Raw genomic sequence first — 24,441 nt, forward strand, 5'->3', positions numbered from 1 at the left:
GGACAGATGGAATTCACTAGTCTTGCGCTCACCCACATGGTCCAGCCATTTAAAGATGTGGAGGAAAGAATGGGATGGTTAATACCAGCCCGTCCATGATGGGAACACCCCGCTCCTACTCTTCCCGGCAGGCATCAAGCATTACCCCACTGCCCGAGTTCTAGGTAGGCAAAGTAAACTTATCCAGCTGTGCATATGAGGACAAATGGCACCTGCTTATACAGACAAGGTAATCAGCATTGGCCTTGCTTCAGTAGTTGAGCCGATTAGCCCAGCTCTGCTTCCACTGAGAGACTGTAGAGCGCAGCAGTTAGCAGCATGGGATCTGGAGCCAGATTTGTTGAGTTCAGACTCTGGCTTTGCCTGTTCCTAGTTTTATAACCTCAATCTCACTGGTCATTTTCTCATCAGAAAATAATGGAGATAATAATAGTGCTTACCTCATAGGATGGTGTGGGCATGAAATGGAAGTATTGATCCATGAGATGTGCTTGCAGCAGAGCCTGGGCTGGAAGTGTTCACTGATCGTGAGCTCCTTCACAGTGATCAATTTAAAAGTAGCTGCATAGGGACTTCCTAGGTGGTGCAGTGGTTAAGAATCCACCTGCCAATGTAGGGGACATGGGTTCGATCCCTTTTCTGGGAAGATCCCACATGCCGCAGAGCACCTAAGCACGTGCGCCACAACTGTTGAGCCCATGTGCCGCAACTACTGAAGCCCATGCAGCTAGAGCCCATGCTCCACAACAAAAAAAGCCACTGCAATGAGAAGCCCTCGCACCCACAACGAAGAGTAGTGCCCACTTGCCGCAACTAGAGAAAGCCCATGTGCAGCAACAAAGACCCAACACAGCCAATAAATAAATAAATAAATACAATAAGTTTAAAAAAAAAATTTTTTTAAAGTAGCTGCATAAATATTCTTAGTTACCCCACACAAACAGTCCTCCTATTAGTAAATTCACAGGGAGCTTCCTAAATAATTTCTATAGCCAGCTTTATTTTTTGTTTTTGTTTTTGTTTTTTAATTATTTATTGGTTACATCGGGTGTTCATTGCTGCAGCCAGGCTTGCTCTAGTTGTGGCGAGCGGGGGGCTACTCTTCATTGCGGTGCTCGGGCTTCTCATTGCTGTGGCTTCTCTTGTTGTAGAGCACGGGCTCTAGGCATGTGGGCTTCAATAGTTGGGGCACTTGGGCTCAGTAGTTGTGGCTCACAGGCTTAGTTGCTCTGTGGCATGTGGAATCTTCCCAGACCAGGGCTCAAACCCGTGTCCCCTGCATTGGCAGGCAGATTCTTAACCACTGCGCCACCAGGGAAGTCCCCAACTTTATTGTTTTTTTAAAAAATTCCACTACTTCCAAATGATACATCCACAATTAATTAGGTGATTCTCAACAGGAATGTAAACCAATTTTTATTTTCAGCCACTGGCATGGAATATAATTGATATCAGTTGAAAGAAATGTCCCTTAATTGTATTCATGCCCTTTCTTCTGCTGCCACACTTACTTTCCAAGTGTTTACTCACTTACACTGAAGCTTCTGGAGAGCAGGGGATGTTTTACTTTTATAATAGCTTATTCACATACACCTATGCAGGCCCACTCACTGCCAGATCAAATTGTCCTTATTTAATCATCAACCATCTGCAGGATTTGTACACGATTTCATTTATTCCTCATAATTACCTTACACGGAAGTAGTATCGTCATGTTTTACAGTTGAGAAAACCAAGGTGCGTGCTTACATGCCTGGCCCAGGGTAACAGGTGATGAGTAAGGAATCGGGTGGAGTTGTCGTCAGGTTTCCTCCTACTCCATGCTGTTTTCACTGCGTTGTGCTTCCTGGTATTGCTATAACTTGAGCCACTTCTGGAAATAGGTGAGATTTGGTAATTAAGGGAGTGATTGTTCATCCTCTTTATGCCCAGACAGTTCACAAAGAGTTTTCTCAGAACACTGTTGCTTTAGATGCCTGTATAGTGGGCTAATCTTCAAACAGTGGCTGTTATCAAAAGCATACAAAAACTTAGCATAATATGCAATTTTTCTGTTTTGTCTGAGTCCCAGTCCTTAGTGATGACTGATGATGGGTCTAATCAGTCATGACAGTCTGCTCTTTGCAAGGACAGATCTGAGGTGGTCATGCCACCCAGTTGGAGGTAAGGTCTGTCGGAGGAGCTCTGAGTAAGAGTTGTTTCCATGATTTAAACAGCTGCATGAGGTGAAAATCTTTCATGCTGCTTCCCCACCCTTCCTGTTTGAGATGCTTCAGTTATGTAGTGGTGCTTGCCAACATGACAGCCCTAATCCTGACCCTAAACCTTGGGTGATAAAGGCCAATCTACAGATGAGTGAGTAGAAAAAGGAAAAGATCCTAAATCCACAACATCACTGAGCTGCTGAAAAAATCCTGGGACCTTCTTCCTCTAATTACTGAAAAAGCCATCTTCTTTTATGCTCTGCTGGTGGAAATGTAAACTGGTGCAGCCACTGTGGAAAACAGTATGGCAGTTCCTCAAAAAATGTCTGGGTTCCACTTCTAGGTACATATCTGAAGAAAGTGAGATCACTGTTTTTTGTTTGTTTGTTTTTTAATTTAAATTTTATTTTTATTGAAGCACAGTTAATTTGCAATATTAAATAAGTTTCAGGTGTACAATATAGTGATTCAAAATTTTTATAGATTACACTCTAAAGTTTTTATAAAATATTGACTATATTCTTGTGTACAATATATCCTTCTGGCTTTTTTATTTAATACATAAGTAGGTTGTATCTCTTAATCCCCTTCCTCTATTTTGCCCCTCCTCACTTCCCTATCCCCAATTGTATTTGACAGTTTATTCTTTATATCTGTAGTCTGTTCTGTTTTGCTTATTCATTCCTTTTGTTTTTTAGATGCCACATATTTTTGTTTTGAAAAGAGGTCTGCACTCCCACCTTCCACATTCACTGCAACATTATTTGCAACAGCTGAGACAAGGAAACAATGTGCCCACCAACAGCTGAGTGAAGAACGGGGGATGTGTGTTGCACACACACACAGACACAGACACAGAAATAGTATTCAACAGTTAAAAATAAGGGAAGTCTGCCTTCTGTGATAACATGGATGTATCGAGGCATTATTCTAACTAAAGTGGGAGAAAGACAACTATTTGTTAACACTCATATGTGGCATCTAAAAAAGCTGCACTCAGAAATGGGAAGCAGAATGGTAGTTAGCAGGGGTTGAGGGAAAAGGGGGAGGTTGGTCAAAGGTATGAGCTTCCAGTTATGAAATGAATAAATTCTGGGGATGTGATGTATGGGTAGTGACTACAGTTAACAACACTGTTACCTGCTTGAAAGTAGCTAAGAGAGTAGATATTAAATGTTATCAACACACACACACATACACACACATGCACACAGTAATTATGTGAGGTGATGGAAGTGTTAAATAACCTTACTGTGGTTATCATGTCACCATATATACATGTATCAAATCACCACACTGTACACTTTAAGCTTACACAATGTTGTGTTAATTATATCAATAAAACTTGAAAAGATATTCTGTTTAAAAGTGTTAATATTAGACTGTTGGCTTGCTGCTGGAAGCACTCCTAATGGAAAGCAGTATCCATGACAACCCAGGCCACTCCCAGTACCTACCTTCACTCACCAGAGGCGTCACGTGCCCTGCAGTGATGCACTGAACTTTAAGACATCCTGGAACTCATAGCATAAACTAAAGCAAGGGATTCCATTTAAATGTTATTTTTCTTGGGTTCCACTTTTTTTTTCCTCCACAGTATGGATAAAATTCAAGTTTGGGGAAAGTAGTTCTTCTGTTCTTGGATTTACAAATTTACCGTGGTTTTGAGTCTACCATTTTGAAAAGAGTAATACCTCTTTAACTGTTTAATTTGACTTGAGCACTAGTAATACCTAAAGGCTCCGTTTGTTGGGCCCTTGCTCTGTGCCAGGTACTCTGCTTGTTAGTGGTAGGTGAGCTGTTTGTGATCATTGGCTCCACTTAGAGAAAAGACCTAAATAGAAATATGTTTAGGGACTTCCCTGGCAGCACAGTGGTTAAGACTCTGCCTGCCAGTGCAGGGGACACAGGTTCGATCCCTGGTCCAGGAAGATCCCACATGGTGTGGAGCAACGAAGCCCATGCACCACAACTACTGAGCCTGCTCTCTGGAGCCCTCGAGCCACAATTACTGAGCCCATATGCCACAACTACTGAAGCCCACGCACCTCGAGCCTGTGCTCCACAAGAGAAGCTGCTGCAATGAGAAGCCTTGCTCGCCACAACTAGAAAAAGCCTGTGTGCAGCAATGAAGACCCAACGCAGCCAAAAAAAAAAAAATAATTAAAAAAAGAAATATGTTTAAATAACTGGCTACAAAACAATATAATTACTGTGCATGTTAATGAAGAGCTATATAGCATAAAGTAATAACAGGAAATATATTGCTCTTAGGAATCTAGAAGATAAAAACAACTGAGGATGAAAGAAAGGAAGACAAACTTGCTTAAATATTAAATTTTTTTCAAGTATTTGAAGGCCATCATCTGTGGAATTAAAGTAAATACAAAGAAGAATCACAGACTCTATGAAATGAGATGACAGAAACAAGGCCAAATGGGTCCAGTATTACAGATTTAAGCAGCATAAACTCATGTATTAAGAGACCATTTTTCAACTGCATCTAAAATGGACGTTAACCATATTAAGAAGAGAAAAATTTTAAGAGGATTGGCAAAAATATGCCAGGCAGATGCAAACAAAAAGAAAGCAGAAGGCACTCAATATCAAAATTGAGTTCAATGTTTATCAGTTGGATCAAAAAATCATTTTTTAGCAATCAGTGGTATAAACTACGAAAGGAAGAGCATCAAAGACAGAATAAAACCTTGAGAAGTGCAGTCAATAAAACCATGCTATTTGAAATCTTTAAAATACTTCTCTCAGACCTTGAAGAAAAGTGGTTATAGAAGGTCCATATATTACAGTTCCTTAGCCGATCTCATAGCCATGGAAAGAATGCTTTTTCCTGCACACTGAGATTACACCTTCTATTCAAGAGCCACACTGAGCATTTACAAAACTCAATCCCCAAGCAAGCCGCAAGAAAAGCCTCATTAAATTCCAAAATATTTAAATACTTCGTTACGTCTAGTGACCACAGTCCAATAGAACTAAAAGTGAGTACCAAATAGATATCCAAAAAAAAGACCTCTTAGAAAAACTCAAAATTTTAGAAACCTATTCTGATCATGGAGGAACTAAAAATAAAATTGTAGATTATTCAGATAATAACAATGTAACTATCAGAATCTACTCACTAGTGCTAAAAAACTGAGCTCAGGAAAACTTGTTGCCTTAAAAGCTTTTCAAAGGAAAAAAAATAAAAATAAACACTGGCTCAAGCAACTTGGGAAAGAATAACATGAGTGGTATTTTGGCTAGGTTATAATATACACTGACTTTTCCAGGAATGCACTACCACGTAAATCAAAGGAAGATTGTACTTCATTTTTTCAGTACTTTACCAAGAGTTTTTCACTATTTTGGAACATCATGTCACTAATGGCAATACCACTTGTGGTGTCAGAGTCTCCAACACTGCATGTCAGGATACACCCATGCCACGGTGTGTGAACCTACCCCAAGCACGTGATCACCGCTGTCTTCGGGGAACTGCTGCTTGAGCATTTACATCTCAAAATGTGAACTATTTTACTTTCCACTGCTTTCTATCTCTTTCTCCCTCATATTACAATGGGGTTCCACTTTAGTTTTAAATTTTATTTATTATATTTAATATTTTATTATTTTATCTTACATTTTATTTTATTTTGCTGCACCACATGGCATGCGGGATCTTAGTTCCACAACCAGGGATCGAACCCATGACCCCTGCAGTGAAAGCGCAGATTTTTAACCCCTGAACCATCAGGGAAGTCCCTGGGGTTTCTTTTCAATTGTGCAGATTGCACTATATCTATGGATTTCATTTCAGGATAGCAAAAGGGATGTCACAAGATCTCTCTTATAGGAAGAGACCACTGAGTGTGATAGGAGTGATTATTGCTGCTTCAAATGAATGGCCATTCAAATCCCATCTATTCTGCACCCATTGAGCTTTACTGCTAGTCCTATTTTAATACTGTGTTTCGATATGACTACTATGTAACTGAGCATCAAGTAGTATCCCTGGGGATACTGCTGCTATGAATAGGCTGCTGCAGAAGAAAATAGCTTTAAAGTTTGAAATATTTTCCAAAAATATCTAATGGGATTAAATAAGAGAATAGACATTACTGCAGACCTAAATGCTAAATTAAAAGATCATAGACTCCCAGAACATAATTTTAATAGCATAAGAATGAAAATTGAGAAAAATCTTGAGACATGGCAAGTAAATTCAAAAGAAAGGAGACTGAGATGGCAGAGTAGGAGGACACAGAGCTCACTTTCCCCCATGAATGCATCAAAAATTTTACATGTGGAGCAATTCTCACTGAAAGCTAACTGGAGACTGGCAGAAAGACTGTACAACCAAGGCTGGGAGAAAGAGCCACACGAAATTGGGTAGGAAGGGAAGAAATGTGATCAGATCAGGACTTGTGCCCCTGGGAGGGGACACAGACGAAGAGAAGGCTCACGTGGCTGGAGAGTCTCCCTGGGGAATGAGGGCTTCACGCCACATATTCTGCACCCCAACCCTGGGGTCTGACTGAAAAGACAGCCCCCTTAGCTGGTTTGAAAATCAGTGGGACTAACAGGAGAGCTGTTAAGAAACCTAGACTCCAGTTGTGAAGAGAGTGCACAGATTTGCTTACTCCTGAAACGAAGTGGAGAAAACAGAGTGAAACTGCATGGGACTCTGGGAAGTTTCCCCCAACCACCTCCCAGCGTGCCCCACCTCAGCTAAGCGCCCACTCAGGCCCCATTTACTCTGTGACACAGCTCCACACTAGCGTGAGAGCTGCCACGGCCGAGGGGAGTGCTCAGCTGTGAGGGACAGAGCTGGCTGGGAGCTCTGAATGGGGCAGGGACAGCCATTACTGGTGCTTACAGAGAGGTCCAGACTCTGGGGCCAGGCCTGCCACAGTCCATGCCCTGACCCACACCAGGCACTCATCCCAGCCCCTCTTGCTCCAGCGCTGCTTCCCTCTGGGGCGAGGGTGCTGGTGCTAGGTGGCAGGAGAATACACAGCTGGAACAGTCAGCTCGGACCTGACCCACAGGACTTCTGTTCCAGCAACTTGGGACCTGAACAACCCCACAGTAGGGTGATGTTGGCCACTGACCAGAGAAGAAGCCCTGGCACAGATGCCTGGGTATGGCTCTAGTCCATCCATCTTCAGCCCCACCTCTTACCAAGGTGATAGGTGCCAGCACGCCCTGGGGGAAGCATGACTGGTGCTCACATCAGATCCCGTTCTCCCACCAAAGCTACAGGGTATATGCAGACTATACAGAGATGCTCCCATATGGGAACGTTCCTTCAAGGCTGGAATAGGTAACTATTTCACCTAAATTCATAGAGACAGAGAAAGATAAGCAAAATGAGAAGGCAGAGGAATTTGTTTCAATTGAAAGAACAAGAGAAAAGCCCTGAAAAAAGAAAAAACCGAATGAAACAGAAATAATTTACCAGATAAAGAGTTCAAAGCATTAGCAATAACTATGCTAACTCAATTAAGGGGAAAAAAAATAGATGAACACAGTGAGACTTTTAACAAGGAATCAGAAAATGTAAAAAATAACCAGTCAGGATGGTCAGAAGATGGCAGAGGAGTAAGATGTGGAGATCACCTTCCTTCCCACAAATACATCAAGAATACATCTACATGTGGAAAAGCTCCTACAGGACACCTTCTGAATGCTGGCAGGGGACCTCAGACTTCCAGAAGGCAAGAAAATCTACATGAAACAGTATCGCAAAAGAAAAAAGGGGAAAAAAGACAAAGGAATCTCTAGGAGATGTGCCCCTCTGGGAGGGAGCTGTGAAGGGGGAAAAGCTTCCACACACTAGGAAGCCCCTCACTGGCGAGGATGGGCGAGGGGAGCTTTGGAACCCCTGGAGGAGAGAGCAACAGCAGGTGCATGGAGAGCAGAGCAGAAATATTCCTGCATGGAGGACTGGTGCCAAGCAGCACTTCCCAGCCTGAGATGCTAGTCTGCTCATGCACAGCGGTGGGTGGGGTCTGGGTGCCAAGGCTTGGGCTTTGGAGAACAGACATCAAAGAAAGAACTGGGGTTGGCTGCGTAAAAACAGCCTGAGGGGCTAGTGCACCATAGCTAGCAGGGAGGGAGTCTGGGGGAAAGCCTGGGGCTGACTGCGAGGCAGGAGACCTTTGTTTCAGGAAGCTCAAAAGGAGCTTCCTGTTCTGTGAGCTCACAGGCTACAGAACAGCACCTGCGTGAGCACGACTGTGAACTGTGGGTGCTAAATTGGAACACAGAGCCTGCCACCACGGCCACCAAAGCTCCTGTGTGCAAGGCAGATCATTGGCCACACCCTCCCAGCAGCAGGTGCAGCCCACCACCGCCAAGGGTTCAGGACCAACTTCCCTGGGAGAACACACAGCACACCTCAGGCTCACGCTGACCTCCACTGCTGCAAACACTCCCACAAATTTCAATTAGACTGCCATTTCCCTGCCTCCCCCTGGCCTGAATTTGCAACTGAATTTAGACTGCCATTTCCCTGCCTCCCCCTGGCCTGAATTTGCAACTGAATTTAGACTGCCATTTCCCTGCCTCCCCCTGGCCTGAATTTGCAACTGAATTTAGACTGCCATTTCCCTGCCTCCCCCTGGCCTGAATTTGCAACTGAATTTAGACTGCCATATCCCTGCCTCCCCCTGGCCTCCCTCAATCACCCTTATTTGCCTCCTCTTGCCTGGGTGGGGAACCAATCACTGAGAGCAGCCCACACGCAGAGACGGGACCAAAACCGAAACTGATCCCTGGAGGTTGTAGGACCAAAGAAGAGAAAGGGAAACAATCACAGGAGGAGCAGATTTAATACCCACAATTGGCTTGATAGACCCTGCATCTGTGGATTACCTGATTAGACAAGTGTTTCTACAATAGAGGCTGTAGACTTAGGGGGCAACTGTGGACTGTGGGGGCAAATACACGCAGGACTAAGACCAGATCACTGTCTGAGCTCTCCACAGTCCCCAAAGCAGGTGCAGAGACCTACCTAGAAGTACTGCAGAACTTCCTGGGTTTGTTTGACTTGTTCCTGGTTTTATGTATTTGTTAGTTTAATCTTTATATATTCGTACATGGGTTTGTTTATTGGTTTGATTATTCTCTTCTTTGTTGTATCTCTTTTTCTTTGCTTTGCTTTCTCGTCTTCCTTTTTGTGAATGCAAGTGTGTACATCTCTTTGTGTGGTTTTGACTGCTTAGCGTTCCTTTTACCATGTGTCTTGAGGTTTTGTCTGTTCTTTTCCTTTCTTCCTTTTCTCTTCTTCCCGCCCCCCCCCCCCCCCCGGCCCCGTTCTGTGCAGCTTCCAGGGTCTTGGTGCCCCAGCTGGGGGTAGGACCTGAATGTTGGATGACCAGAGAACTCAACCCCATTAACTATTAATCAGCAAGAGCTCTCCCAGGGGTCTCATTCTCAACACTAAGATCCAACTCCACCCAAAGGCCAGCAAGCTCCAGTCCTGGATACCTAAAGCCAGACAACTAGCAAGACAGAAAGATAACCTCACCCATTAGCAAACAGACTGCCTAGAGTCATACTAAGCTCACAGATACACCAAAATACACCAACAGATGTGGCCCTGCATATCAGAAGAATAAGATACAGCTCCACACACAAGAACACAGGCACCAATCCCTCCCACCCCAAAGAAAGCTTATACAAGCCACTGGACCAACCTCTCCTCTGGGGACAGACAATAGAGTTAAGAACTATGACCCTGCAGTCTGAGGAAAGAAGATCCCAAACACAGTAAGTTAAACAAAATGAGAAAACAGAGAAAGATGCAGCAGATGAAGGAACAAGGTAAAAACCTACAAGACCAAACAAATGAAGAAGAGCTAGGCAGTCTATCTGAAAAAGACTTCAGAATAATGATAGTAAAGATGATCCAAGATCTCAGAAATAGTATGGAGGCACAGATGGAACAAATGAAATAAATGTTTAACAAGGAGCTAGAAGAACTAAAGAGCAAACAAACAATGATGAACAACACAATAACTGAAATTAAAAACACCCTGGGAGGAATGCAGAACAGAATAACTGAGACAGAAGAATGGATAAGTGACCTGAAAAATAGAATGGTGGAAATAACTGACTTGGAGAAGAATAAAGAAAAAAGAATGAAAAGAATTTAGGACAGTCTCAGAGACCTCTGGGACACCATAAAATGCACCAACATTCGAATTATAGGGGTCCCAGAAGAAGAAGAGAAAAGGTGTCTGAGAAAATATCTGGAGAGATGATAGTGTAAAACTTCCCTAAAATGGGAAAAGAAATAATCAAATCCAGGAAGCACAGAGAGTACCATATAGGATAAATCCAAGGAGAAATACACTGAGATACATATTAATCAAACTATCAAAAATTAAATACAAAGAAAAAATGTTAAAAGCAGCAAGGGAAAAGCAACAAATAACATACAAGGGAACCCCCATAAGGCTAACAGCTGATTTTTCAGCAGAAACTCTACAGGCAAGAAAAGAGTAGCAGGATATATTTTAAGTGATGGAAGGGGAAAATCTACAACCAAGATTACTCTACCCAGCAAGGATCTCATTCAGATTTGAAGGAGAAATTAAAAGGTTTACAGACAAGCAAAAACTAAGAGAATTCAGCACCACCAGACCAGCTTTACAACTCATGCTGAAAGAACTTGTCTAGGCAGGAAAAACAAGAGAAAGAAAAGACTTACAAAAAACAAACCCAAAATAATTAATAAAATGGTAATAGGAACATACATATCAATAATTACCTTAAATGTGAATGGATTAAATGCTCCAACCAAAAGACACAGACTGGCTGACTGGATACAAAAGCAAGACCCATATATATGTTGTCCACAAGAGACACACTTCAGAACTAGAGACACATATAGACTGAGAGTGAGGGGATGGAAAAAGATATTCCATGCAAATGGAAATCAAAATAAACCTGGGGCAGCAGTACTCATATCAGACAAAATAGACTAGAAAATAAAGATTATAACAAGAGACAAGGAAGGACACTACATAATGATACAGGGCTTAATCCAAGAAGAAGATATAACAATTGTAAATATCTATGCAGCCAACATAGGAACACACCAATACAGAAGACAAATGCTAACAGCCAAAAAAAAGGGGAAATGAATAGTAACACAATAATAGTAGGGGACTTTAACACCCCATTTACACCAATGGACAGATCATTCAAACAGAAATAATAAATAAACACAAGCTCTAAATGACACATTAGACCAGATGTAATTCAATGATATTTATAGGACTTGCCATCCAAAAACAACAGAATACACTTTCTTCTCAAGTGCACACAGAACATTCTCCAGGAGAGCACAGATTTTGGGTCATAAATCAAGCCTCAATAAACTTAAGAAGACCGAAATCATATCAAACATATTTTCTGACCACAATGCTATGAAACTAGATATCAATTACAGAAAAAAAAAAAAAACCTAAAAAATACAAACACATGGAGACTAAACAACATGCTGCTAAATAACCAAGAGATAACTGAAAAAATCAAAGGGGAAATCAAAAAATACCTAGAAACAAGTGACAATGAAAACACAATGACCTAAAACCTATGGGATGCAGCAAAAGCAGTTCTAAAAGGGGAGTTCATAGCAATACAATCCTGCCTCAAGAAACAAGAAAAATCTCAAACAACCTAACCCTACATCTAAAGCAATTAGAGAAAGAAGAACAAAAAAATCCCAAAGTTAACAGAAGGAAAGAAATTATAAAGATCAGATCAGAAATAAATGAAAAAGAAATGAAGGAAACAGTAGAAAAGATCAACAAAACTAAAAGCTGTTCTTTGAGAAGATAAACAAAATTGACGAACGATTAGCCAGATTCATCAGGGAAAAAAAGGGAAAAGACTCAAATCACAGAATCAGAAATGAGAAAGGAGAAGTAACAACTGACACTGCAGAAATACAAAGGATCATGAGAGAATACTACAAAAAACTATATGCCAATAAAATGGGCAACCTGGAAGAAATGGAGAAATTCTTAGACAAGTACAACCTTCTAAGACTGAAACAGGAAGAAATCGAAAATATGAACAGACCAATCACAAGCACTGAAATTGAAACTGGGATTAAAAACCTTCCAACAAACAAAAGCCCAGGGCCAGATGGCTTCACAAGCGAATTCTACCAAACATTTAGAGAAGAGCTAACACTTATTCTTCTCATACTCTTCCAAAATATAGCAGAGGGAGGCACACCGCCAAACTCATTCTACGAGGCCACCATCACCCTGATACCAAAACCAGACAAAGATGTCACACACACAAAAAATTACAGGCCAATATCAATGATGAACATAGTTGCAAAAATTCTCAACAAAATACTAGCGAGCAGAATCCAGAAGCACATTAAAAGGATCATACACCATGATCAAGTGGGGTTTATCCCAGGAATGCAAGGATTCTTCAATATACACAAATCAATCAATGTGATAAACAGCATAATAACAAATTGAAGGATAAAAACCATATGATCATCTCCATAGATGCAGAAAAAGCTTTTGACAAAATTCAACACCGATTTATGATAAAATCTCTCCAGAAAGTGTGGACACAGAGGGAACCTACCTCAACATAATAAAGGCCATAGATGACAAACCTACAGCCAACATCATCCTCAGTGGTGAAAAACTGAAAGCATTTCCTCTAAGATCAGGAACAAGACAAGGATGTCTGCTCTCTCCACTACTATTCAACATAGTTTCGGAAGTCCTTGCCACAGCAATCAGAGAAGAAAAAGAAATAAATGGAATCCAAATTGGAAAAGAAGAAGTAAAAATGTCACTGTTTGCAGATGACATGATACTATATATAGAAAACCCTAAAGATGCTACCAGAAAACTGCTAGAGTTAATCATAGAATTTGGTAAAGTAGCAGGATACAAAATTAATGCGCAGAAATCTCTTGCATTCCTACACAGCAACAATGAAAAATCAGAAAGAGAAATTAAGGAAACACTTCCATTTACCACTGCAACAAAAAGAATAAAATTCCTAGGAATAAACATACTTAAGGAGGCAAAAGACCTGCATGCAGAAAATTATAAGACACTGATGAAAGAAATCAAAGACAACACAAACAGATGGAGAGATATACCATGTTCCTGGATTGGAAGAATCAACATTGTGAAAATGACTATACTACCCAAAACAATCTACAGATTCAATGTAATCCCTATCAAATTACTAGTGGTATTTTTCACAGAACTAGAACAAAAAATTATACAGTTTTTATGGAAACACAAAAGACCCAGAATAGCCAAAGAAATCTTGAGAAGAAAAACCAGAAGAATCAGGTGGAATCAGGCTCCCTGACTTCAGACTATACTACAAAGCTACAGAAATTAAGAAGGTATGGTACTGGCACAAAAACAGAAATACAGATCAATGGAACAGGATAGAAAGCCCAGAGATAAACCCATATACATATGGTCACCTTATCTCTGACAAAGGAGGAAAGAATATACAATGGAGAAAAGAAAGCCTCTTCAATAAGTGGTACTGGGAAAACTGGACAGCCACTTGTAATAGAATGAATTTAGAACATTCCCTAACACCATACACAAAAATAAACTCAAAAAGGATCAAAGACCTAAATGTAAGGCCTGACAGTATAAAACTCTTAGAGGAAAACATAGGCAGAACACTCTGTGACATAAATGACAGCAAGATCCTTTTTGACCCACCTCCTAGAGTAAAGGAAATAAAAACAAAAATAAACAAATGGGACCTAATGAAACTTAAAAATTTTTGCACAGCAAAGGAAACCATAAATATGACGAAAAGACAACCCTCAGAGTGGGATAAAATATTTGCCAATGAAGCAACTGACAAAAGGTTAATCTTCAAAATATATTGAGCATGATGCAGCTAAACATCAAAAAACCAAACAACCCCATCCAAAAATGGGCAGAATACCTTAACAGACATTTCTCCAAAGAAGACATACAGATGGCAAACAAACACAAGAAAAGATTCTCAACATCACTAATCATTACAGAAATGCAAATCAAAACCACAAGAAGGTATTACCTCACACAAGTTAGGCCATTATCAAAAAACCTAGGAACAATAAATGCTGGAGAGGCTGTGGAGAAAAGGGAACCCTCCTGCACTGTTGGTGGGACTGTAAATTGATACAGCCACTATGGAAAACAGTATGGAGGTTCCTTGAAAAACTAAAAATAGAACTACCACATGACCCAGCAATTCCACTACTGGGCATATACCCTGAGAAAACCATAAATTCAAACAGATACATGTACCAAAACGTACATTGCAGCACTATTTACAATAGTCAAGACAAGGAAGCAACCTAAATCTCCATCAACAGATGAATGGATAAAGAAGATGTGGTACATATATGCAATGGAATATTACTCAGCAATAAAAAGGAATGAAACTGAGCTATTTGTAGTGAGTTGGATGGACCTAGAGACTGTCATACAGAGTGAAGTAAGTCAGAAAGAGAAAAACAAATACCGTATGCTAACACATATATATGCAATCTAAAAAAATGGTACTGATGAACTCAGTGGCAGGGGAAAAATAAAGGCACAGATGTAGAGAACAGACTTGAGGACATGGGGAGGCAGGGAAGGAGAAGCTGGGACAAAGTGAAAGAGTAGTATTGACATTTATACTCTACCAATTGTAAAATAGATAGCTAGTGGGAAGCAAGTGCATAACACAGGGAGATCAACTCAATGATTGGTGATGACCTAAAGGGGTGGGATAGGGAGGGTTGGAAGGAGGCTCAAGAGGGAGAGGATATGGGGATATATGTATAAGTACAGCTGATTCACTTTGTTGTACAATGGAAACCAGAACAACAGTGTAAAGCTATTATATTCCAATAAAGATCAAAAGAAAAAAATTAAAAATTTTTAAAAAGTTATAACACCATAATACTATTATATATATATAAACCAGTCATAAATGAAGAATACAATAACTGACATGAAAAACAGAATAGAAGGAATTAACAGCAGACTAGGTCATAGAGAAGAATGCATAACTGATCTGGAAGACAGAATAATGAAAATTATCCAATCAGAACACCATAAAGAAAAACAAATTTTAAAAAATGGTAACAGCTTTAGGGACTTATGGGACACCATCAAGCATACAAACATTCACATTATAGGGGTCCCAGAAGTAGAAGAGAGAGAGAAAGTGTCAAAAATGTATTTGATGAAATTAGGTTGAGAAAGTCCTAAACCTGAAGTAAATAGATATCTAGGTACAGGAACCACAGAGGGTCCCAAACAAGGTGAATGCAAACACATTCACACCAAGGCATATCATAATTAAAATGGCAAAAGTTAAAGAGAGATTCTAAAATCACCAAGAGAAAAAGAGTTATATACAAGGGAACCCCCATAATGCTATCAGCTTTTTCTGCAGAAACTTTGTAGGCCAGAAGGGAGTGGCAAGCTATAGTTAAAGTTCTGAAAGGGAAGAACCTGCAACCTAAGTTACCCTACCAAGCAAAATAACCATTTAGAGTAGGAGAGAGAAAGAAACTCTCAGAGAAGCAAAAACTAAATGTTGATTAATACTAAACCTACCCTAAAAGAAATGTTAAATGTTCTTCTCTATGTGGAAAATAAAAGCCTATGAAAGGAAAAATCCCAGTAGTAAAGGCAAAGAATCAACCACTTAAATAAGCTAGTATGTATATTAAAAGAAAAAAAGTGAAAAATCATCTAAAACTACAATAAATAGTGAAGGGATAAACATGAAGATGTAAAATATGACATCAAAAACACAAAATGTGGGGGAGGGGAGTAAAAAATGAAGATGTTAGAATGTGTTTGAACTTAAAAGACTGCAAGTTTAAAACAAGTAGGTACAGTTATAGTCAACATATATGAACTCTGTGGTAACCACAAATCAAAAACCAATAATAGATACACAAAAACTAGGGAAAAAAATAAGGATATCACTAAAGAAAACCATGAAATCACAAGGGAAGAAACAAAAAGAAGAAAAGAACAGAAAATGAAAAAAACAACAACCAGAAAAAAGTAACAAAATGGGGATAAGTACACACTTATCAATAATCACTTTAAATGTCAATTAAAATGCTCCAATTAAAAGACATAGGGTGGCTGACTGGATAAAGAAAAAAACGACCCATATGCTGCTTACAAGAAGCTCACTTGAGAGCTAAAAACACACACAGACTTAAAGTGGGGAGATAGAAAAAGATATTTCATGGGCATGGAAACAAAAGGAAAGTAGGGATAGGAATACTCGTATCATACAAAATAGAACTCAAAACAAATTCTGTGACAAAAGCCAAAGAAGGGCACTATATCAAGGTATCAATACCTTTGGATAAAGGTATCAATACAAAAAGAGAATATCACACTTATTAACATATATGCACCCAATGCAGGAGTACCCAAATACATAAAGCAAATATTAACAGACATAAAGGAAGAAATTGACAATAAAACAATAATAGTAGGGGACTTTAACATTCCAGTTACATCAATGGACAGATATTCCAGACAGAAAATCAATAAGGCAAAAATGGTCTTAAATGACACAATACACAAGTTGTCTTTATAGATATCTACAGGAAATCCCATCCCAAAACAGCAGATTACACATTCTTTTCAAGTGCACATGGAAAGTTCTCCAGGGTAGATCACATGCTAGGCCACAAAACAAGTCTCAGCAAATTTAAGAGGATAGAAATTACATCAAGCATTTTTTCCAGCCTCAGTGGTATGAAACTAGAAATCAACTACAGGAAAAAAAAATGAGAAAAACACAAACACGTGGAGACTAAACAACATGCTACTAAAAAAAAACCAATGGATCAATGAAGAGAGCAAACAGAAAATCAGAAAATACCTTGAGACAATGAAAATGGGACACAACACTCCAAAACCTATGAGATGCAGCAAAAGCACTTCTAAGTGGGAAATTTACAGCCACAGAAGCCAACATCAAGAAATAAGAAAAATATCAAGTAACCTAATCTACCAGTTAAATGAAGTAGAAAAAGAAAAAACAAAGCTCAAAGTCAGCAGAACAAAAGAAATAATAAATATTAGAGAGGACATTAAAAGATAGAGAACAACAACAACAAAAACACTAAAAAATATCAATGAAATCAAGAGCTGATTTTTTGAAAAGATAAACAAAATTGATAACTGTATAGCCAGGCTCATTAAGAAAAAAAGAGAAAGGACCCAAACAAATGAAATAAGAAATGAGAGAGGATAAATAACAACTGATACCACGAAGATACAAAAAATCATGAGAGGATACTATGAACAGTTATATGCCAATAAATTGGACAACCTAGAAGAGATGGACAAATTCCAAAATCATAAAACCTTCCAGACTGAATAAGGAAGAAAAGGCAATCTGAACAGTGAAATTGAATTTGTATTAAAAAATACTCCCAGCAAACAAAAGTCCAGGGCCAGATGGCTTCAGAGGAGAATTCTACCAAACATATAAAGAATTAATGCCTATCCTTCTCAAACTACTCAAAAAAAAAAAAAAAAAAAAAAAAAAAAAAAAAAAAAAGAGAGAGAGAGAGAACAAAACACGCCCAAATTTATTCCACAAGGCCACCATTACCCTGATACCAAAACCAGACAAACACAGTACAAAAAAAGAAAAGAGAAAAAAGAAAGAAAGAAAAGAAAATTATTACAGGCCAGTATCTCTGATAAAAATAAATACAAAAAAATCCTCAACAAAAATATTGGCAAAACAAATTCAACCATACATAAAAAGGATCATACACCATGACTGATGGAATTTATTCCAGACATGCAAGCATGGTTCAATATCTGCAAATCAATAAATATGATATACCTCATTAACAAATTGAAGAATAAAACCATATGATCATCTTAATAGATGCAGAAAAAGATTTTGACAAAATCCAACATCCATTTACGATTGAAATTCTCAAGAGAGTGGATATGGAGGAAGATGCCCAAACATAATAAAGGCCATATATGGCAAGCCCATTGCTAACATCATACTCAATGGTGAAAACTTCAAAGCATTTCCTGTAAGATCAGGAACAAGAGAAGGATGGTCATTCTCACCACGTTTATTGAATATAGTATTTTAAATCCTAGCCACAGCAATCAGACAAGAAAAAGGAATAAAAGACATACAAATTGGGAGGGAAGAAGTAAAACCATCACCATTTGTGGATGATGCTATGTATAGAAAACCCAAAAGTCTGCATCAAAAAAAAAAAAAAAATATTAGAACTAATGAATGAATTCAATAAAGTTGAAGAATACAAGTTTAATATACAGAAATATTCTATTTTCTATACACTATTAATGAACTACCAGAAAGAGAAAACAAGAAAAGTCCCATTTAAAGTTGTATCAAAAAGAATAAAGTACCTGGAAATAAACCTAACCAAGGAGGTGAAAGACCTTTACTCTGAAAACATAAACCATTGATGAAGGAAACTGAAAATAATACAAAGAAATGGAAAGATATTCTGTGTTCATGGATTGAAAGAATTGATAAAAAATATCCATATTATCCAAAGCAATCTACAGATTTACACAATTCCTATCAAAATACCCATTACATTTTTCACAGAACTAGAATAAATAACCCTACAATTTTTATGGAACCACAAAAGACCCCAAAGAGCCAAAGCAATCTCAGAAAAAAGAAAAAAGCTGGAGGTATCATGCTCTCTGACTTCAAACTATACTACAAAGCTACAGTAATCAAAACAGCATGGTACTGGCACAGAAAGAGACACATAGATCAATGGAACAGAATAGAGACCCCAGAAATAAATTTACACACTTAGTCAATTAATCCACAACAAAGGAGATATATAATGGAGAAAAGACAGTTTCTTCAATAAGTGGTGCTGAGGAAACTGGAAAGCTACATGTAATAGAGTGAAATTAGAACAATTCCTCACACTATACACAAAAACAAACTCAAAATGGATTAAAGACCTAAATGTAAGACCTGAATCCATAAAACTTCTAGAAGAAAATATAGAGAGATACTGTTTAATTAATCATAGCAATATTTTTTTGGATCTGTCTCCTAAGGTAAAAGAAACAAAAGCAAAAATAAACAAACAGGATCTAATTAAACTTAAAAGCTCCTGCTCAGCAAAGGAAACTATCAACAAAACAGACAACCTAATAAGTGGGGGAAATATTTGCAAATAATATGACCAATAAGGGGTTAATATCCAAAATATATAAATAGCTCATACAACTCAATACCAAAAAAACAAAAAACAAAAAACAAAAAACAAAAAAAACCAAACACAAACCCAAAACCCAAAGAACCCAATTAAAAGATGGGCAGAAGACCTGAATAGACAATTTTACAAAGAAGATATACAGGTGGCCCAGAGGCACATGAAACAATGCTCAACATTGTTAATCATCAGAGAAATGCAAATCAAAATCACAACTAGGTACGGTCTCACATCTGTCAGAATGGTTGTCATCAAAAAGAACACAAAGAACAAATGTTGGCAAGAATATGGAGAAAAGGGAACCCTAGTACACAGTTGGGGGAACGTAAATTAGTGTAGCCACTATGGAAAACGGTATGGAGGTTATTCAAAAAAAAACTAAAACAGAACTACCATATGATCCAGCAATTGGACTCTTAGGCATATACTCAAAGAAAATGAAAACACTAATTCAAAAAGATATACACACACCAATTTTCATAGCAGCATTATTTACAATAATCAAGATATGGAAGCAATCTTCATGTCCATCAACAGATAAATGGATAAAGAAGATGTGGTATATACAAATATAATGTAATATTACTGAGCCATAAAAAAGAATGAAACTCTGCCATTTGTAACAACATGGATGGACCTAGACGGTTTTATGCTAAGTGAAGTAAGTCAGACAGAGAAATTCAAATACTGTGTGTTATCACTTGTATGTGGAATCTAAAAAATAAAACAAATGAACAACTACAGCAAAACAGAATTAAACTCAGAGGTCTAGAGAACAGGCTGGTTGTTACTAGTGGGGAGAGGGAGGAGGTGAGAGGCAGGATGGGGGTAGGGGGTTGAAAGGTACAAAATACTACATACAAAATACATAGGCTATAAGGATGTATTGTACAGCACAGGGAAATACAGCCATTATTTTGTGGTGACTTTGTGTGTATGTGTGTGTGTGTGGTTTTTTTTTTTTTTTTTTTTTTGGCCACACCATGTGTCTTGTAGGATCTCAGTTCCCCAACCAGGGATTGAACCCTGGCCACAGCAATGAAAGCCCAGAATCCTAACCACTAAGCCACCAGGGAACTCCCCTGTGGTGACTTTACATGGAGTATAATCTATAAAAATGTTGAACTGCTATGTTGTACACCTGAAACTAATATGATGCTGTAAATCAACTATACTTTAAAAAAAGAAAGTAGATACAAGAGATCCAATATCTGTGTAGTACAATTTCTCATTAGGAGAAAATTAAGCTAAAAACATGAAACAAACAATATATTTACCTAAATTGAAGATAGAATCAGTTTAAAGTTCTAAGTACTTCTTTCATAAATTTCTGAATCTCAGCAATAGAAAGAGTCCCAGAGAATGACAGAGTGGAGGAAACAGAGAAATTATCTAGAAGAAAATGAAAAATCTGCTGGGCATCTGATGTCACAACTGCAATGGGATATTAGGTTACAAAGGTGCAACATGTACTGTGGGGAAATGAGTATGAGCCTAGAGTTCTATAACCAGCTAGACTATCATTCAAGAGTCGCAAATAAAACAGACTCACTTAGGTGTACAATAATCTAGTCATTTCTGCTACCCTTATAATTCTTCCTGGAAGAAAAAACTCAAAGATGCACTCCAGCAATGAAAATGAATTTATGAAAGAGGAAGGAATGAATAAAACCAATAGGGGTAGGTAAAAGGATTAGCAAAACTTACAGGCAATAATACATTGAAAGTATTTGGATTTAAATCACTTCTATACCACTTCTTAGCTATGTTACCTTATTCAAATTACTCATCCTCCCTACACTTTCATTTCCTTATCTATACAGCAGAAGTACTAGTAATAGGATGACACAATAGGGCTTGTTGAGATGTTCTACATAAAGCCCCCAGTACAGTATTTGTATCTGATTAACGTTCAATGGATATTAGCTATTATTTTATAGTGGCGGGCTTCAAATTGCTAAAACATTTTTGCAGGGCAATTTTGCAGTTTCATCAAAATTTAAAATACACTTGCCCTTGACCAAACAGTTTCATGTGCACAGTCATAGTTGTATAGGAATGTCAAATGCAGTAGAGTTGATTATGGAAAAATTATAATCAATCTTACTATTTTCAGTGAGAGAATGATATACAATGATAAAATATAGTTTTGACCACTACTGTTGTAAAATATGAGAGAGTTCTTTCTGTATTATTTTATTATAATGTACTTATTAATAATGTGTATATATTGACCTGAAAGGATGTTACAATCTTGTATGTAAAGGCATATAAAAAAAGGTATGAAGGTCCCAAATCAACTATTAATGTGGTCCACCTGGGGGTGCTGAGAAGTCTCGTTTTTTAGTGTATACCTTTTTATATTATTTGAATTTTTTATTTAGCACATTGTGCTTTTGTAGTTCAGTTTTTTTTTTGTTCAGTTTTTTTTTTAATGAATAAATGCCTCACAGATTTCACACCTCCACTTTGGTTACAACATATTCTAGAAGTTCTTTATTTTGTAGAAAGTGTGTCTTAATGTAGAATCTGGCATATGAGGTATCATAGACTGCACCTGTTTGCCCTCATTAGAAATCTGTGTTAATCTGTGTCCCACTGTGGAGCCCTGATTTATTATGAACATGTGTCCCCCAGTTCTCTTTTCTTTATTCCTCACACTCTGTCCACCAGGATGGTGATTCTTCAGTTTCCATCTTTCCCCATCTCTGTTCTTTTCCTGGACAATCTCATCCCCCCTCTGCCCCCGACCCGTGGCTGCGTCTACTGGAAACTAGGACAAGGACTAACATGTGTTGGGCACATATTTTGTTCTAGGAACTTCTAGCGAGTTTCCTCATTCACTGCTCACAACAATCTGAAAGGGAGATGTATGTAGTCTAAGAAACTTGCCCAAGATTATGCAGCCAGTATATGGTAGATACAGCTTTTTCAAGTCCGAGTTGCCTGTCATCTAAACCGTGTTTTACTAGCCTTTAAAGCATACTGTCTTCTATATAATCATACTAGCTGTTCACACATTCAGGCATAACACCTATTCACTCTGTGTCTCTGTTTTCTCATCTGTAAAATGTGGATAATAATAACACCTACCTGACCCAGATTGTTAGGAGGGGGAGAGAGGAACCCAATATAACTCAACCTTTTATTTGTTCATCCTGCAGAGATGGGGAGGCAGGATGCAGACACCTTTAAGGGTACATAACTATCTAACTGAGTTAACATCTGTGATCATGCCCAGAACTATGCTTGGCATATAGCGAATGCTACATAGGTATTTTTTTCTTGACTTCTAGACCCTCATTTCCAGTTGAATTTGATTTCCTTGATTAACTTTCATGTGCAGAAATGATCACCAGCACCTCTCAGTTCTACCTCAGAGATATCTCTCCTTAACCCAATGCCACTATCTTAGCACCTCTGGCTGGACCTATTCCAGTAACCCCACTGGTCTCTCTTCTGAAGTCTGGCGCTGGTGTGACTCATTCTTAATATTTCCTGCTTGAGAGATTTTTCTAAAGCATAAATTTTATTATGGCAGTCTCTTGCTTAAATCCTCTCAGAGTCTTACAACTCAATAATAAAAAATGGGCATAAGATTTGAACAGATACCTCACAAAAGAAATATATATATATATATATATATATATATATATATAGCCAATAAGTATATAAGAAGATACTCAATGTCATTAGTCAACAGGAAAATGCATATTGAAACCATAACGAGACACCACTCTTCAGCCATTAGTTTGGCTGAAATGAAAAAGATCGACCATTCCAAGTGATGGCAAGGATGTGGAGCAGGTGGAACTCTCATATATTGCTGGAGGGAAGGAAAAATGGTGCAGCCACGTTGGAAAACAAGTTTGCAGTTTCTTAAGTGAAACATACTTCTGTCACATAATGCAGCCATTCTACTCCTAGATAGTCACCAAAGAAAAACGAAAGCATAGGTTCACATGAAAACTTGTACACAAATGTCCATGCCAGCATGATTTTAAATAGCCTCAAACTGGAAATAACCTAAATGCCCATCAATAGGCAAAATGATAAGCAAATTATGGTTTATCCATTCAATGGAATAGAACTCCACAACAAAAAAGAATAAATATAGATGAATCTCAGAATGGTTATGCTGAATAAAAGAAGCTAGATGAGAAGATACTGCATGGTTTCATTTATAGAAAATTTTAGAAAATTCAGAGTAATCTATAATGACAGGAAACAAGATCGGTGATTGACAGGGGGTAGGGAAGGAAGAGAAGGATTACCAGGGAGTGCGAGGAAACTTCAGGGGACCATGGCTACGTTTGTTATTTTATTATGGTAATTACTTCAAAACTGATCAAACTATAAGCTTTAAACATCATGCAGTTTCTTGTGCCTAAGTTTTACCTCAATAAAGTTGTAAAAAAATAAGAGACAAATTCTGAAATAAAAACAAAACACCCACAGATATAGAACTAGCTCCTAGGCATCTACAACACAAAGCAAGATAAACAACGCAATCCTGGTATAAAAAGTCCCTGGATGGATTTTGACCTTCATTTCCATCCTTGGTCTCCCCAGCACCTCATACACATCTCTACTAGCAGTGGCAAATTACAGTGCAGTTATTTACCCTTAGATGTGTCTGCCTCCTGCCTCTTGCCTCCCCATCTCTGCAGGATGAAAGAAGAAAAGGTTTAGTTATATTGGGTTCCTCTCCCCCACCTACAATGCCCGGCATCTCAAGATGGGGATGTGGGAGGAATAATGGAAACCTATTTAACTGGACAGTGGAAGACTACTTCACAATCTCTGGAAGTGCTGCCCTGGGTAGTTGATGTTTTAGACTTATGGATAGGTTTTTGAGGAAGAAGGAAAATTACCTTGCAGCCTTTCACACTGAGGTCTTCCTCTGGAGGAAATGTGCACCACCGTTATCCAGCAGACTGCCATTTCCTG

This window comes from Hippopotamus amphibius, chromosome 4 (assembly GCF_030028045.1).
Source record: "Hippopotamus amphibius kiboko isolate mHipAmp2 chromosome 4, mHipAmp2.hap2, whole genome shotgun sequence".
NCBI classification, from domain to species: domain Eukaryota; kingdom Metazoa; phylum Chordata; class Mammalia; order Artiodactyla; family Hippopotamidae; genus Hippopotamus; species Hippopotamus amphibius.